The sequence below is a fragment of the Cinclus cinclus genome, chromosome 11 (genome assembly GCF_963662255.1).
Source record: "Cinclus cinclus chromosome 11, bCinCin1.1, whole genome shotgun sequence".
Taxonomy (NCBI): Eukaryota; Metazoa; Chordata; class Aves; order Passeriformes; family Cinclidae; genus Cinclus; species Cinclus cinclus.
In genome coordinates, this window is record NC_085056.1 from 7,880,374 (window position 1) to 7,898,295 (window position 17,922).

At 41.3% G+C, this 17,922-nt stretch overlaps 1 protein-coding gene across 1 annotated transcript in view; it reads right to left on the reverse strand.

The window, feature by feature from the left end:
* Window positions 1–17,922, reverse strand: part of GLG1 (golgi glycoprotein 1) — a 79,085-nt gene that overhangs the window by 44,029 nt on the left and 17,134 nt on the right. The window lies entirely within an intron of this gene.

A 17,922-nucleotide genomic window follows, 5' to 3' on the forward strand; every position in this document is an offset into this window, starting at 1 on the left:
AGTTTTGGAAGCAAGCAGAGCTTTTCAGTGCAAGCATTTGCTGCTGCACGATCTGCTATACCAACACTTGTACCATTGGTGCTTTGGGGAACATGAACACAAGTTTATGAGGAAAAAAAACAAGCCTGGAAAACGTTTCCAAGCTCATAATTACAGCCATTATTAACTAAAGCACTTTTATTTTTTTATAGCAGTAAGTGGCAGAAATCACCTCTCCACTTTGAACATAAAAAATGGTACCTGAAGGATTACAGTAATTAATTGTAGTTTTGTCAGACTGACATGATCTAAAACTGTATCTCCCAAGGTAATTATAAATTTGAAAATTTGGATGTCAACTTTTTCTTTTTTTAAAAAAGACTAGCAGATGTCTGCTAGTTATCCTCAGACTGCAGAACTGATTCTTTCAACTGAAAACTAAGATGCCACCCAAATTGCTCTAGTTTACAGCAATCTCTTAAGACCAACACTACTGTGACTTACAAACTGTACTTTCCTTAATTTTCTGCACTCATCCTACATCCTTCAGCAACAGAGGAATGCTTTAGACCACTTTCAAAAGCTGGGAGGTAGTGCCCCCCACTGAAATTACTGTCTTGGTCTTTTGCTCAAGGATAGTTTATAAAAATATACAGGCCAGCACTGGAATTCTACTATAAAGGACAGGACTTCCTAACACATTTGCAGACAAGAGAATTTGTAAGGGTCGGAGAGCGCTTCCACAAAACCCTTCAGGGTCACTTCAATTATTTTTGTACCCTCCAACCTGGCAACTTTTGCTTTAGATCCACCAAAGATTAAAGCCCAGGGTTTTTTTTCTGGAAAGGCAAGTCCAAAAAGGTAACATACTGGTTCTCACTTGAGAAGCTTAAACAAATTTTTCTTGAAATACACAACAATAAAATGTTACATATTAAAATACCAGACTTCCCTGTGCTCTGTAGCAAACCTCAGCTCTGTGAAACAAAATCTAGCCTTAGGCTTCTGAGAAGAGTAACTGAACTTAAATGGGACCTTAACTAAGTTTTAGTACTGCATTCATTTACAGCTCAGTACTTAAACATGCAAAGTGTATTATCTAGCCAATAATCCTTTCAATGTGGAACAAGATGATTCCTTGCTAGCTAAGAGCTCTGATTCTTCTTCCTTCTTACCACAGGAAGTATTGGAGAGGTGAGTTCAGCAATGCTGACCTGCTCCTCCCTATTTCACTGAAGCAACAGGAGAAAAACAATCCCTTTAGCTTCTGTCTGGTAAACTGAAGGGCTGAGTTTGAAGAGGGGGAAGAAAAACATTCCCAGTGCAACCCACAGGTACAGCCTTGCTAATGCCTGTGGCCCTCTTGTCTGCTAAATCCACCCAAGAAACCTTCCTAACAAGCAGTTTCAGAACTATAAGCAGTAAGAGTCATAAAAGAATAGTAAGCTTCAAATTACCACTAAGGGAAGTTGAAGAGCAAGAAAAGCTGCACTGTGTCAGTCCCACATGGTGAGCTCGTGGAACACGGATGCGCACAAGACCCCCAAGGCAAGGGGAAGGAAGAGAGCAGCCTAGGCTAGCACCACATGCCAGTCAAGGCATTTTAGGAGAGAAAGCTGATGGCAAGGACATTCCACCGACTAGCAAGAGAGAAGGACTACTCTTGTATCTCTGAACTGAAGGATTAAAAACAGCCTTTACAGAAAATGTGTGTGCCTCTGGGCTCACAGAAGCTTTTGCTGTTTAGCAGCTTCAGTGGGAATATATTGCCTCCCTTTACAGTTCTCTAAAAAGTTCTCTAAACTCCTTCACACACTAACACATTCCTATCTCCCTGGGAAAACAGAGGTTAGAACAAATTCCACATGTAAGAAAACCTGAACAGAAAAAGCATTTTCTTCCATAAAACCACAAACAACAGCCACAGACAACGCTGCATTAGTGTTATGAACTCCACAGAAAAACTCCAAGGTTTGTGTGAAGTCCCGTCAGCACCAGGCTGAAGTCATCAACACCACTGAGTTTAAAAGTGCCTTTTCCCATTCACCAGATCTCAACTCACTGATGCAAACCATAACAGTCATCCATCCCTTTCGAAACCTCTCTGCTTTGGCAGCAGTATAAAACTAGGTCAAAATTATACAGCAAGTGGGCAGCTCACCACTCAGGCCCAAGGGGCCACAAAGTGTTGGTGCTTTAGCAGCAGAAATGGATCATCATCACACTGGGACCCACAGGAACAGGCAATGGTGACTGAACCAGCGTCATGCATCACCATCCAGTGCACAGCACACTGCCAGGGGTGCAGTTCCAGACACTCCCTCAGTGACAGTCAGAGCCCCTTCCAGCTGGGTATGCAAAACACACTTGATTTGGTCTTACTGCATCACATCCTAAGGAAAAATAATTCACACCATGGGATTGTGAGAAGCAAGCTAAGTATCCTCATCAACTGATGTGGACAAGAACTGTGAGGCTGGTTGCTCATAAAAAGCTGAGGATGGCCTGTCCCTGGAAGTGCTCAAGCCCAGGCTGGATGAGGCTTGGAGCAACCTGGTCTAGTAGATGTCCCTTCCCATGACAGAAGGTTGGAATGAGATGACTTTTAAGGTCCCTTCAAACTCAAACTGTTCTATAGTTCTGTGAAAGTCAAGATATCTTGGGAAAACTCTGCAGAGATTATTTCAAATCGCCAGCATTAAAATTTCTTTGCTTCCTTGCAGAAGTCATGAAAATGAAAGAGTCTGAAGTCAACTGCCCAAGTTCCTTAATTCCCAGAATTCAGTCCCTCCTGAGAGCAGAAGATAGGATAAGAGCAGAAATTTCCATTATTCTTACAGGGATGATGCCAGACATTTCCACTATTCTTTTAAGGCAAGAATAGCAATGAACTTGTTGAAAAGCAAGAACCAGCCATATCTCAAAATACTAACTATGGACAATCTTCAGACATTGAAGACAACAGACTTTGGACCTGCTCCAGGCAAAAGCCATCAAGAACCAACGTGGAGCAAAACAGCAAAATAAAAAGGCAATTGGCTTGTGGATGGGAAGAACCCAGAAGATGTTCTCTCACTAAATTCAGGAAGACTGCAGAAACCTCAAGTCAATTAAGAAAAGATGTTAATGAAAGCAGCTACATTCCTATGAAAGAGAGGGTAGACAGAAGTCCAGCTAGACTGCAGGTGGTCCCCAGCTTACTGCACTGTCACACAGTCAGTTATACTACAGAGGATGGTGCACACAGACACACACAGTACAGGCAGCTCCTGTTTTGGTTTTTTCACTTTGATCTAAACTAACACATTTATCACCAGGATCTGCAGAGAAATGGTAGAGTGGGCCTGCTGACCTAGAAGCATCTAAGGAGGAGGCCAGTGAGCTCATAAAGAGACAACTGGCTTCTTAGCTGTGCCCTTCCCACAGACAGCAGCCATCTCCTTGCACCAAACACAACCAGCCAGGACAGTAAACTTACCTGAGGACTGAATCATTTTATTGTATCAAGCTAGGTAGACCTGCTGGGCAGCTGGAAACAGCACAGGCCAGATGCAAGGTGGAGATCAAGGAGACAACTGGTAGAGCCACCCTCCAGCAAACCTGATCCCTTTCCAATGCAACCACTAAAAAATACTCTGCAGAAGAATTTCTGGAAACATGAGGAGATAAGAGTAGTCTAGGCAAGAATCAACACAGCTTTTGTAGAAGAAAAACCACACTTCACACAACCACCCATGCTTCAAACCTACTGTAACATCCTGGAGTTCTGAGCCAAGAAGCATATGGCTACAGTAAACTGTATTCACACATCCTGAAATGCTGAAAAAGTCATGTGTGATAGGAAAGTTAAAACCAGTGATAATTTAAGTTCAAAACAGATGAGATGATGTCGTAACTTAATTACACATTCAGTGAGCAATGAAAGTTAAACTTGTTAAGCCAAGCTTGAAATATTCTCTAATGCCAGTGAACTCTTAATACTAAAAACAAACCCCATGTTGTCATGTCAGCAAAAACACTTTCTATTTACCATCCATGCTTTGAAAAGAGTCACTTTAAAGCACAGTAACTGTGGACATATCACACACCAGAGTTGTAAACTCCTAGTTTCCATATACTTTGCTTATTTAATATAAATAAATTTTCCCAGTTACAAACAGAGCTAAAGTCTGCAATGCAGCAAATCATTTACCCAAATAATTATGTCCACACTGGTTAGGTGTTTCTACTCTATGCAAATGCATTAGTCCAAGTTATACATAAACATCAAACCACCTCCAAAACATACACAGAATTTCGTGTATAAAAATCAAATTATCAGGATCAGCAGCAATTTCTTCAGTCATCTGGCACACACACAACAGAAGTGGTACATCACCCCAAACATCCAATTCTGCTACTTTTTTAACTGTTTTAACTGAATTCTACATTCCACAAACTTTCCCACCTTTGCTGACATTTTATATCCTCCAGGGGTATGACACTATTAAGGTAAGTACGCTTATTCAGAAAAGATAGCACAAAGCAACATCAAAAAACCCCAGCACATGTGTGCCCTTCTGGCTCAGCAGCCATGTAAAGAGGAGACAAGGATGAAGCAGGTCTTGTCCCCTGATACTTTTAGGATCCATTGTTCAGTATCTGCTTCAAACACCAAGAAAGCTCAGCAAGTCCTTCTCTTTCTGTTGTGGCTTTGATAGGAAGTCAAAAGTGGTTTTGCTTGTTTCATATTTGACATTAAGGAAGATCTTCAGCAGGCTGTGCACCTTTCCTGCACAGCAGAGACCCCTCCCTGGGCAAATACCAAAGGCAGGAAAAGCACAGGAAATGTTCAAGTTTTAATTCCAGTGCATCAGAAGTGACCACAGACCAAAGTGCAATTTTAAGGAAACAGATTCTATTTGCCTGACAGGGTAAGTATCTTTGCTTGCTCTTACTCACTTTCTCTGAGCTGGCTGTTCCCACCTATGCAGAGCTGTAGGGTGGGTGCTCAGGGGCTGCACAGCTGCTCCTTGATGGAAGTGCCACAGCCTTCTGACACAAGCTATTCTTGTCCCTGCTGCTTGCTTCTGTCTCCCTGCATAGGGGGCTCTAAAGCCCCTAAGCCCTCTCAGCCCTCCCCCTTTCAAGCAGATCCACACATCAGAGCATATTCCAACAGTCAGCACAATGAAAGCAAATTTACCCCAGATGTTTGCTGTTCTTACCTTAGCCTCCTCTCAAAGGCCTTCCAGGCAGCCTCAATGAGTTGTGGAGCAAGCGAGACCTTAAAATTACAGGTTTGCTACTTAAGTTTGGCAGCACTGCTACCAGATATGTTTCTCACAACACTCCTCCACAACAGAGCTCTGCTGCTAAGCACAGCACCGACACTGAGCTGCAGATCCTGCCAGGAGGTTTCAGGATTTGCTCCTGGAAAGCTCTCTCATAATGCCATGCCAGCAAAAAGCTTCGGAGACTCAAAAAAAAAAAAAAAAAAAAAAAAAAAAAAAAAAAAAGCATGCTGGTAGAGTCACAAGGGAGGCTAAAAGGAGAAGGGAAAGAAAGCTACTATGCCATCAACCAAGGTGACAGGGAAACTGCTGTCTTCCTCACTCCTGTAGTGGACCTGAGCTCATCACACCATCCAAAACTCAGCAAATCAACAGAGAACTGTTTGTCATTTTAGATTTTTCTGACAGGTTAGTACAAATGGGCTTATGGAAGAGTTCCTCCAGCACCACTGAGTTTACTAGGAACACACAGTGGCATCTCCACCTGCAGCATCAAGCAGTCCACAAGCTATGCTGAGACAACTTTACTTTCAAACTACCTTTCTGGATGGCATTCTGCCTTAACCCCATCCAGAAACATCCCAGACAGAGTATTCCAGTAAAGAGGCAAAATCAGTAGCATGAGTATTGGCAGTACTGCACAGCACCCACTGGTGATGCAGAGGACAAACAAGCCAAGAAAGAAATTGAGGTCTCAAAAAATAATTCCAGTGCAATTCCATTCTAATGAAGAGCTTTCATCAAATATGTCCACCATCCCTTTCTAAGTCAAATTCTATGACCTGAATTCTCAGTATGAAGACTTGACATCTTTTGACAGTATATAACCTATAGTACCCCAAGCTGAGTTTAACTTTATAGACAGCTTCCAAAAAGCCACTAAGAGTTCAGAAGCGATACCCAGTTTTACACAAAATAAAAGGCTGTTGTACATGGAGGTAAAGCCCCTGCCTCCTAAGAAACAAATGCTGTTCTAACTGTGCTTTATTCTTTAGAGAAACATGTTTTGGCTGCACATGGCCTGGAACCAGAGAAATCCTTTGTAAATTAGCTTTGTACAGGAGCTAAGAAAACAGTTCACACCAAAAGCTCCAGGTACCAAAGCAGAGAAGCGCAGGTTTCAGAGCAAATGCTGCTTTACTCTTCACCCCACTCCCACAACCCAGTGAAGGGAGTGCTGTGCTGCAGAGCAAAGCCAAGAAGCATTGACATTCCCCCCTTGCCGACAGCTCCATTACACCATCAGTGCTGGAAAGCACCTCCAACCAGTACCAGGCTCCCCTGCCAAAGGCTATTGCTGCCTTCAGCAGAGTGAACAATGCTCTAAACACTCCACCAGCCAATATTCATATTTGTCTTTGTTATTCAACATGCGGGCTCATGACTCCAATTTTCCACACTGAAAGCCATAAAGTGATCCCAAGTATTCCTCCCCAGGAGCATTTTCGTCCCCCTGTTCCAGCAAGGCACATGTGTCACATCAATCAGGCACCCATCCTCACCAAGGCACAATAAGCATCCCCTGCCCATGCTCAGGGCCGTGAGCAGCACTGCTTTAATCCTAACTTAACGATTTACATTCACGCATTCCACCTCCAAACCAAAGTAAGACGAGTATCCAAACAGGTGGGAAGCAGACTCTGCTATTTTTAACTCCTGCCAGCTATTCTGTTTAGAGGCAATAAAAATCAAATACCTCAGAGAAGCCACTTCAGCCTTAACCACAAACCACAAGAAGAAAATTTTTTTTTTTTAAGTCTTTCTTCCCTTCTTCCTTCAGGACAGTGGTGAGAGGCACAATTACTTTTAACATCCCTACTTCCAAAACATGATGGATGTTACATTACACATGGATGAATAGGCCTGTAGAGGCTCTTACACAACACCCAGCACTAGTCCTTGGCTGTCACAAGAACAGGTCTATTTTGATCTTCTGCATGGTCTACATGGCCCAGAACTCCCATGCAACATTCAACATCTGTTTTGTTATCTGGCAATGCCAACAAGAGGGGCAGGATATGCCAAGGAACCCCACATACCAGCTTCCCAGTGTTAATACCTTGCAAGAGAGTTCCTAAAAGTACAAAATCTCTTGGACCCTGGCTGTGAGATGAAATGTGATGGGGAAGTCTCCCTCAAAAACAAGAGCACCCTGAGTACAGCCAGTGTACAGGCACTCCTAACAGCTAGATTTGAAATATAACACTGGAATTTTCTTCAGAAGATCTGCAGGGGCCCAGCACACCACTCGCTTCTTCACTGCGCTGAGAAGCAGGTGAAGAACAAGAGTCCTGAGTAGGGAAACTCCCTGCTGTTTGTTTCAGTTCTTCTCTCACTTGAGCAGTAACTACAATCACCAGCTTTATCATCCCCTGTATGTGTCAATTTGATCACAATACTATTCAAACATGAAAAAAATCCACGACAAATGCTCAACGGCCAGGGCCAGCCACCACCCTTCCTCAGCTGAGTCCATCCTTTCTCTATTACAACATTCACACGATCACTGGAAAAGCCATAGGTATTGCACAGCTGCAAGAGAATCCAATGGCAACTTGAGGCTCCCCAAGGCTATGGTGGCAGCAATAAAAACATTGATAGGACATGGCCCAATGTAAGTTCATTATGTCAAACATAACATGGGAGCTGAGAAGAGCCATGTCAAGTCAAAAGCCACACAAGCTCCTGACTTGGCACCATTAAAAACTGCCAGAAGCCAGGATTTTAAAATACTTTAAGAGACCACCCCATGCCAGGAAAAAACCAGCCAGACTTGCTATGTTATTCATTCTCCAGTTCTTCCAAAGAAACTTCTCAGTTGAAAACTTTCTGGTTATTCAAAAGAAAGCAGTCCATTAAACTAGAGAGGCCAATATAAATTCACTTAAGGAACAATACTGCACTTGTACACAGCGGGAATAAACAAATAAGCACAAAGGGCTAGCAGGCATTAAGGTCCACAGCAGAGCCCACAACAGCACCTTGCAAGCAGCATTGCTCTGCAAGAGAAGAATCAGAACATTGCCTCAGCAGTCCAGAGGATTTCTCCAACCCTGGATGAGTTTCCCCCATGAGATCTGTTATGCTGGATTCTCACCATCACCCACTGAACTCAGTAGGAAAGATCTGGAGGCTATTTTTAGGGAGTTCTTAAAAGAGCACAATTCCCCACTTCCATTTCAAGCTCCTCCCATACGGGAAGGGCTGCCCATGAGATGCACACACAAAATAAACCCTGCTCCCTATGCTACCCTGCACTTCAGAAAGCAGTACTGAGCTGTGCTTCCCATATAATAGCCGAAAACAACCTACCATCAATTTTAAGTCCTCTATGAATAAAATTAGAAGACACTCAACAGAAGCTTCTGAAACTCTCTTTAAGGCAGCCAGGCAGAATGTCTATCCTGCTGTACCCACAATTTAACAGCTCTAGTTACCATTTCTGCCATTGTCCTCAGTAAGATGAATTTTAGATAAATGTTTTCTGGATCAGGCCAAAAAACACTGGTCAGGATAAGCCAAGTGAAGCCTTAGTCACAGAGAGGTACCTACTACTTGCCTCTGACCAACAAACAGAAGAAATTCAAGGAAGCGCAAGCAACCAGAATTTGAGTCCTTTCTCCTCACACTGGAGAACCAAAACAACCACCAAGTCCATCTGAAGGATCAATTGACTAGACTGGGCAAGGTGTACCAAATTCAAAATTCATGAGGATACTGGAGGGACTGCTCTGTGACAAGGGACTCAAAGGGTGCTTCTACTCTTGAAGCCATAAACCTCTTGGGAACCTGCTAACACACTTCCAGGGCAACCCTTCTTCTGCTCTGTGAGCTCATTGCCAGCTTCTGAAAAAATGAGCCCTTTCCACAGGTGCAGACAAAATAGATTTTCAATTACAACTGCATTCACATCAATGCCTTGAAGATGAGGCTCTGAACAGAAACTGAGAGAGTAATTTTTTCTAACAATTAAGAAATTAAAAAAAAAAAAAGAATTTAAAATCCTTGTTCTCAAGTCTCAAAGGTCACAATGACCATGAAGCTAGACTGTTGTATTAAGCATTTTTCCATGTAAAACAACTATTCTGATCCAGTATTTGAGTACTTTAGTTCTACTTCAACAATACTCATCTTCCGCATTTTAATTAAGTTTCCCATTTCTATCCAAAAGCAGCTTAATGCATGGAGAAGTAGTTCAGTAGATAATAGCTTGCCATTTTTAAACATTATTAAAAAAAGATTGAAACATTAACATGCAAGCGTTTAAATAATTACAGATCATATCAATTTAGTCAGGAAACATACCAAGCTTAGCAATAAAAGCTAAGATTAGCTGCAAAATAATATCACCAAGCTAGAAAGCTCTAGAAAGATTACTAGAGTGTTCAAGCAAGACTGAAATTATTCAAATCTAAGCTTCTTGCTTATTTAAATCAATCTGCCTGGGAGCCACACAAATTGTTGTGGTGAATTGATTTCCCTAGTGTCTGGTTCTCCTTTTGCAAGAGCCATGACAAGAAAAAGACCAGAAAGACAAGATGAAACCCGCTGATTCACAACATCATTAGGCATTCTGCATTCAGAGAGATTATACATCACAACATTAGACCAAGTCATAAATGTCTTGGTGAGTGAAGGCGGCCACGCTCAGTGACTCACAGCAGGGCTGCCAGGTGCAGCGCTCAGGCACAGACTTCACCACCAGCACCAAACCAGAAATGCCTTTTTTCTTGAAGACTCCAGCAGTGCCACATGGCTAATGCACTGACTAGCCCATTTCTGCTATGCTTAAGCAACACACGCGTAGATTTTATCTAAAACAATTTTCAGCAAACCTGCTGTGCTAATGCCTTTAGTGATGTGAAAAATATCATAGTGTTTCATTCCTTCTTGGCCAAAAAGGTAGAGCATGCTACTCAAAAGGAGTCTTATTGAAAACTCAAATGCTTATATAATTTACCTAAAGAATTGTGCTTGTATAAATAGCAGGTTATTTTGAAGCTGGACAGAAAAGCAAGATTAAAAAAAAAAATAACCCTCAAGTGGGATCATACACCAGTTTCCAAAATTTAACCACTGCTCCAAGATAACCTTTTCTTCACCAAGAAAAGCGATTTGAGCTTTTTTTCAGGATGAAGTTTTTGTGCACACCTAATGAAAGCAATTGCTGTGTGTTCATTTCCCACAGGGGAGACACATTTCATATGAAAAGAGTTATCCAGAAACATTTACTATACACATCTGCACCAATAAGGAAATGAGTCATCAACCCACTGGCAGGCCTGATTCATAGCACACAGCGCACTTCGGCTATTTAGGAATCTGTGTATGGAATACAGGAAAATATGGAAAGGCAGATGCAAGTCACAAGTCATTTTAAGAGACTACTTTTGAAATGCCAACTAAATGTATTTTTTCCCACCTTTGCTTGGGTATAATTTCCTCAAAAGCACAGGACCAGCATGGTGCTGTACCCAGCTGCAGAACTTTTCACCTGGATGAATCATAATATTTTCTTTATGTAACTGGAAGAAAAGCAAACCCTGGATAAAATCGCTTGGATTTTTTTCAACAGAAAATCTACATGAAAAAGTCTTTAAAGATAGTGCTAAGGAAAAGTTTCCATGGGATTAGTAACAAACTACCAAATAAAAATTCTGCTTCCCTTTAGAATATGCAAACAAAAGCCCTGTTACAAAACCAAATCAAGTACCTATCTTCAGTTCACTACATGGAATAAAGGATAAAAATAAGGAAAACTGTACATAAATCTTCTTATTTAAAGCACTGCAGTTCCTCACAAAGTTAGATACACATTTAAGTTGTTAACCTTCTTCCCAGAGGAAGCCCCGAGCACTGAGCTGTAGCACACTTCCCCATAGGTACTGGTCTACTCTGCCATAGAAGCCTGACTTTTAATGTGCTCTGTGTTTTTGAGAGCTCCTTTCCAAAAAGCACTAGGGTTTTTCAGCTTGAACTACTCAGCTCAATAGTTAGATAGAGCCATAAAACCAAGCACTTTGCTTGAAAATTCTGAACTGTAATGATAATTCAAGGGATTTAAAATGATACCATGGTAAGCAGCCAGGTCAGTAACAGCTTCCCTCAAACCAAACAAAGAAATTATAGCTGACTAGCTTTGCACAGATGAGCAACTTAAAAAAAAAAAAAAGAAAAAAAAGAAAGTCATGTTTGATGCTGGATTTTAGAAGTGAGCTTGAAATGCTTTCTGGAAAACAATGTTAGTAGAAAACTGTCTTAGTGAGATGCAGGAGAGCCAGACACTTGCTGCAAATCCTCCCAGTTACTGTTTCCATAACTCCTACTTAAAAAGCTATGAATAAAGACAAGCTGCAATTAAAAAGACTGAGCACACCTACAGCTTTTCTGCTAATAACGAGAGAGAGAAAATACTGGGGGAAAGAGGCAAAGGAGAGAACAGCAATAAGCTTGTCACTGACAGAGCTCTGTACCAACACACAGCACAACACTCCACACAGGACCACCACCAACATCACTGCTGAACAACTCTCACCTGTCAAAACAGGGGAATTAAATCAACAATTCAACTGTGCTAAAAACAGCTGGTTATTCTTTCTCACCATTATTCCTGACAAACAATGAAATCAATTACAAGGCTCAGGAATAAAGACCTAAAATCTGGGGCAGGCTGCAAGAGCTGCAGGCGAGTACTCAGGCACTACTAAGCTGTCTTCTTGCTATAACAGAATTTTCTATTCTGTCTAAAAGAGAGAGAACTTAAAAGTTTAAGCATTCAGTCAGCAACAATTACCACTTGATAGAAAACACTTCATTCTAGTCTCTGGTCAAGGGTGATGGTTTCAATAGTCTCACACTATTAAACTACTTGAATATATACACTCAAACAAGGTACACAACTTCTGAAGCCTGGTGGTGGCTGAAGAAATAAACACAGCTGCAAATCTCTGATCTTTAAAGACAGAAAAATGCCCAACAGGCAATACTGAGTTTTCAGGATTAGTTCCAGTATGCTGATGGTAAAGCCCCGACAGTCCTCACTGAAGAACCTGGTAATGTGGGAAGATCATTTTGTCCTAACCAATAAGCAGAATAAAGATGATTCCCCAACAGATAATACTTGAGAATGGGACTTCAAGAATTTGATCTACATCCACGTGGCACACGTAGCTGATGTGGTTTGCATGTCCACAAAAAGGCAGCGGCAAACTTCTGGGGACTTTCAGGGGAAGAGGCGGCAGCAGTACCCTCAGGTAAGCACTTTTCCACCCCATGTCAGCCTTCAAATCCCTTGCATGCAGATTCCTATCTGCCTGACAAGAAAAATATGTTGGGATTAGTGCAACTTTCAAAGCAATATGAGATCTGAATGCTGTAAGCACAGGCCAACACTGCAACCAAAACCACCTGCTTTGGTCTCCTGAGATGCCTTCAAATAGCCTTGAGGAGTTCTTGTTCAGAGTGAGAATCAACTCTGGTGCCTGAAAAACCTTGTCAATCTCCATAGAAAAGCAAAACAAAAGCATTCAACAGTCCAATGGAATCACTTGGGTAAGAATCCCAATGTGACATAACAAGAGTTTGAGGCACCTAAAAAAAAAAACAAGAGCAGATGGAAAAGGAGCAAAATCAAGAGCAAAATCTTCTCCAGCACACCTATTCAGCATTTAGAGACAATCCTTAGGGGTTTTCTAATCCCTCAATAATTAGGAAATTATCACACCAAATCTTGAACAAACTACATTTGAACTCAGATGGCACAGTAAGGAAGAGATATGACCTACAAAATGAGAGCAAGATTGTAGAAGCATAGAATAGTATGGGCTTGAACAGGTCGTTTAAAGATTTTTTCTTTTCCTTTGTATGCATTTCTATCAGCTACATTTTTAAATATGCAGCTCATGGTGAGTGCCAGGCTTGGCATCAACACGCGTGGTTCAGTGCTCTTTGCCCAGACTAGAGCACATTACCTCCATCCTCTCTGCCCTCCGAAACAAGAAGCAAGGACAGAAAAGCCCTAGAGCAAATTAAAAACTGCCATGATCAGATAATTTTCATTTAATCACAACCCAGGCATTCCAAAAGTAACATTTCCAGGCTTCCCAAAGCCTTCAAAATTCAATTTAGGAGATTCAGATTTTCATTTCTGACTACCATGTAGCATCTACCAGATTACCTGAGGCAACCAGATTAACAAGGATATTTTTATAATGGGTAACCTAGGAAATTACCAAACCAGCCTAAACACTGAGATCAAGAAGAGAATACTGTGAAATAACTTTAATTTTCAACTATTTATGCCCAAGAAATTATCTTATTTTTTCCACACAAACCTCAAAACAAATTCAAAATAAAACACTCCAGAGTATTGCACAACTAGGGTGGTACAGCTGCTCAGCAGAGCACTTGGCAAGCCGATCATCTTCACACCTCTGAAGTTGCTGAAGCACTGACATCCCACTGTCACCCACATTTGGCAAGCAGCAACAGAAGGTTCACAATGCACAGAGGTGCAACACAATTAAATGCCCATCTAACTCTGTCCAGTTATACAGATCTTTCCACTGCATCTGTGTTACAAAGCAAAAGGTCTCTAGTGCTTTACACGTACCTAAGCAAAGATTGTCAGAACTCAGGGAACTAATTAATAGTTGATGAATTATAACATGCAGCAGTTGGTGAGGGAAGATCAAAAAAAATTCTCAAACCACTCTCCTTGCTTCTCCTTACAAACTTCTGTAAGGAGTTTTCTGCTGGTTTCCTGCTTTCCACTGAGTACACACACAACAGCCACCAGGGTCAGTGCTGCTAAGGGAAAGGATGACACAGGATAAGTGCAGTATTAACTTGGATCAGCCTGAGGCATCATGAACCTGCTCCCTCAAAAACAATCCCCAGGCCCAGCTCAACCTGAAAGCAGGCTAGAATTAAGCAAGAAAAATCTCTTTATTATCTATTACAAGTCCTGGGAACAGCTCTTACCCTAAGAAATCAAAGACCACAAACCTGTGAGGAAGTTATGCTGACAGAACAGTTTGTCTGACTCTTAACAGAGTAATTTCCTATAAATAATAAAAAAAAAGGGCCCAGTGTGCCAAAGTGACTGCCAATTCTTCAGGCAAATTGGATGAGAAATGAGAGTGAATTGTAGATTAATGTGGCTCAGGACTTATTCTGAAGTCTTCACTGTACTGAACACACCTTCCTGTGCTAAATCTACTGCGTGGCGAAAAAGCTGGCTTGTTCCTCATCAGTTACATTTGTGGTAACATTTTAGGGCACAAGACTTGCAAACCCAACGCTTTGCAGGCAGCCACTAAAGTTGCCAGAAACATTCAATAACCACAAGGGAGCCCCTACACCAAATCCAACTTAAACCACCACCAGAAAGGCTGCTCCGCTCTGACTAAGCTCCCAGGCTTGTTACCACAAGCACTAGATCTGTAGTTTCCCACAGATTCGCACATTTGCAAGTAATTTAAGATATCCAGGCTTCAGCTCATCGGAATTTGCAAAGCTGCTTCTCTGAGTACAAGCAATGCGACCCTGTTGCAGAAACTATGGTCCTACTTCCTCAAGTAACCAGTTATTACAACACAAGAAGACAACGGCTGACAGAAAACCAAGCTGCTCCACTTGTTCTTGCAACACAAAATTGGGAAGATAAAGAATGATTGAAACAGGTATTTTTCTCTTGTGCTTTCTAGTGATCTGTTCTTCACTGATCCCAGCCCTCCCATTCCTAGTGAAGCGCTGAACAAGGATAACCTGATGAATATGCAACCAGCACTAGGCAAATGAGGGCTCTGCAGTTCCATAAATAAAAATCACTTTTGGAAACCAAGATTAATTGTGGCTTGCTTTTAGGAAAGAGGGAGGTGGATGCAAGATGCTTACCCTGGTCTAAGGGGAAATACTAGCTGTTATTTTTAAGTGAGCAAGTTATCACAAGTACTCAGTTCAACTTCAGAACTGGAGGACGTGATTCAGCTTGAAAGTATTACACATCTGGAAATTTCCCTACAAAACCAATTGCACAGACCTGGCACTAAGTTTGCTGACTTTCTGGAGTAAGACACCCTCTAAAACACCCATGTAGTTTCCCACACATTTCTGGAAGCCTGCCTCCTTCAATGACTGCGCAGCAGGAAACCTTGTCAGGACAAGCAAGATCCTACTAATGCAGGAGGGGCTCACCACTAGAAGCCAGTTCTTACTGCCCTTTGAGAAAAGCAAATCGGAGTTAATCCACCAATTATTTGAACTGAAGACTTGATCCCTCTTCCTTATCTTCTATTTAAAGTTTCAGTGGAAGCAGGATTAGCAGAGTGAGGCTTTGCACTGTAAAGACAGGAGAGCTAGAAAAGGTACGTGGTGTTCAGAATTGCACAGCAGCGCCATAGCACAAAGTGCCGACAGGCAGTTTGCTGAAATGCTTTAATTCTTCTCAGGCAGATTAATATATCTTCTGAAAAAAAATACATTTTAGGCAAGAACACCCCTGAACTAAAAAGTAATTAATGCTGGTTTTTTTTTCAGAACTCTTTCTTTTTAATTTGGCTCATTAATAGCATCCATGCTAATCTGAGCTACAATTTTTCTACAAAAGTAGTTTTGTTACTCCCTTGCCCCAACTTGTCAGTACAAAATTTCAGAAAAATTCATTTCCAAACACCTTTACTTGTGCAGTTTAATGATACTTAGGATGGGGCAGATTAGGACTGACTGTACACACTCTCACTGTTTCTGCCAGAGCCAGATCACAGGAGACAGGATGACAACCTGCCTTTCGAGAACTCAGAGAGCTGAGTCTGTAACAAAAACATTTGGTTATTAACTCTTTGAACCAACTTCCACAACTAAATGATTTTTCCTCCACTTAAAAATACACCAAATTTTGTTGACAGTTTGATGTTTCAATATAATTCTCTTACAAAGCTTAAATTTCACCTGCTTTTTGATAAAGAAAAGCTGCTTTAAACACTTTTTTCCTTCACTTGAAATTTGCCCAGTTTGCACAAAAGGTTTCTCTCTCAACTGCCAGCATTAGAAACAAGCTGTGATGCAAAAATCTAGTGAAGTTTTATTGTACCTTACACAGCGTGCGCCAAAATGCGTTACTAAATCAGTTGTTACGATCATTGGTAGTAGGCAATGTTGGCACAAAAATGCTGAAGAGGAAAAAATAAGATGTTTTGTTGCATGAAAATAAGTAGATGCTTCAAGGACAAAGATACAAACCCACTTTTGACCAGACCTTCACTAAATTAATCATCTCTACCTGTTAGATCAAAGTCATTTTCTAAATATAAAATCATACAGCTGCATTTAATGAAAACCCAAATTTTAAGTGATGACAAGCACTAATAAATATGCTAATTTCTTCATTTAGTTGGCACTTGTAACACTAGTACAAAGAAGTAAGTTATTTCATGAAACATTGCAATTCCTCTGGGGAAATAACTGAAGTAGCTCATCTTGACTGTTTTCACGAGAGCCAGTTTTGGTGAACCAGGGCTGTAAGTGCATTCAAACGACTCCCCGTGTGAGGCAATAAGCATCAACATCACAAAATTAAAACCTGTTCTCTTTAAAGTGAGACAAAGGAGCCGTTTGACAGCAGGTTGCAGTAGCTCTTTCTCCAGAGGCAACCGCTCTGCAGGCAGCAGCAAACACAAGGCAGACAGTGCTGGAGCTTTAACAGATGCCGGGGATTTCCCAGCCTAACACATATTAGCACTTTGTATTTGCAATCCTGATTTCCAGCACCAAGCAGTTAATTTGCATGTTAATTAGAAACAGGTCACCAGAAAATCGCACCAGACAACCTTTCTGTATTGACTAGAAAGGACAAAAACGCATTTCCATAAAGTCTATCCTTCTCTTAAGGATATTTTCCCATCTAGAAGTGTATCAGGGTGCTCCTTTCATTGACTGAGCATCCATTTCAATACATGCCTATCTCAGATCTGGAAAAACTAACACTGGTTTAGTAGGACATCTTATGAGACGTGCGAAACAAATATGCAAGTCTGTGCAATGCTAGAGAAAATAATGGTAAATTAGTCTAACCAGAAAGCCTCCCCTTTTACCACAGTACAAAATTAAACACAGTAATCCTGGAAGAAAAGCATTGTTAGAGTATGCCAGACAGAAAGCTTAGCAACTGGTTATGTCTGCAGCTCTCAAATCTGCACGTTCATCCAGTTCTGCTCAGCAGTCACATTCACTGGCAGTGGCAGGATTAAGAAGACAGGAGGCAGCAAGGAAAGAAGGTGTTATGGACATTTTAACTCCCTGGAAACACACTCTACAGCATCCTATCTCTCTGAATTTTCTTTCATATGCTAATACTTAGAGTATTATGCTTAAATCAAATGCCCCTTCAGCTTTGTTGTAGCCGTGTTATGTTGCCAAGCCTAATAAAACTGAATTACTGCATCTGTTTATCAAACATTAGACTCACTGGCACCTCAGCTTCTGAGAAATCATTTAACTTTCTCCAGAACTTCCAAGACTGATCACTTGACATTATCAGACGATAACTTTCAAATTATTTCAAAACAGACAGCAATACTACTACAAGGCTCTACCTCATTTTAACACTACACTGTATCTTCAATTTTCAGGATATCCATAAGCTGATGAACTTGAATAAAGACTTCCAGAT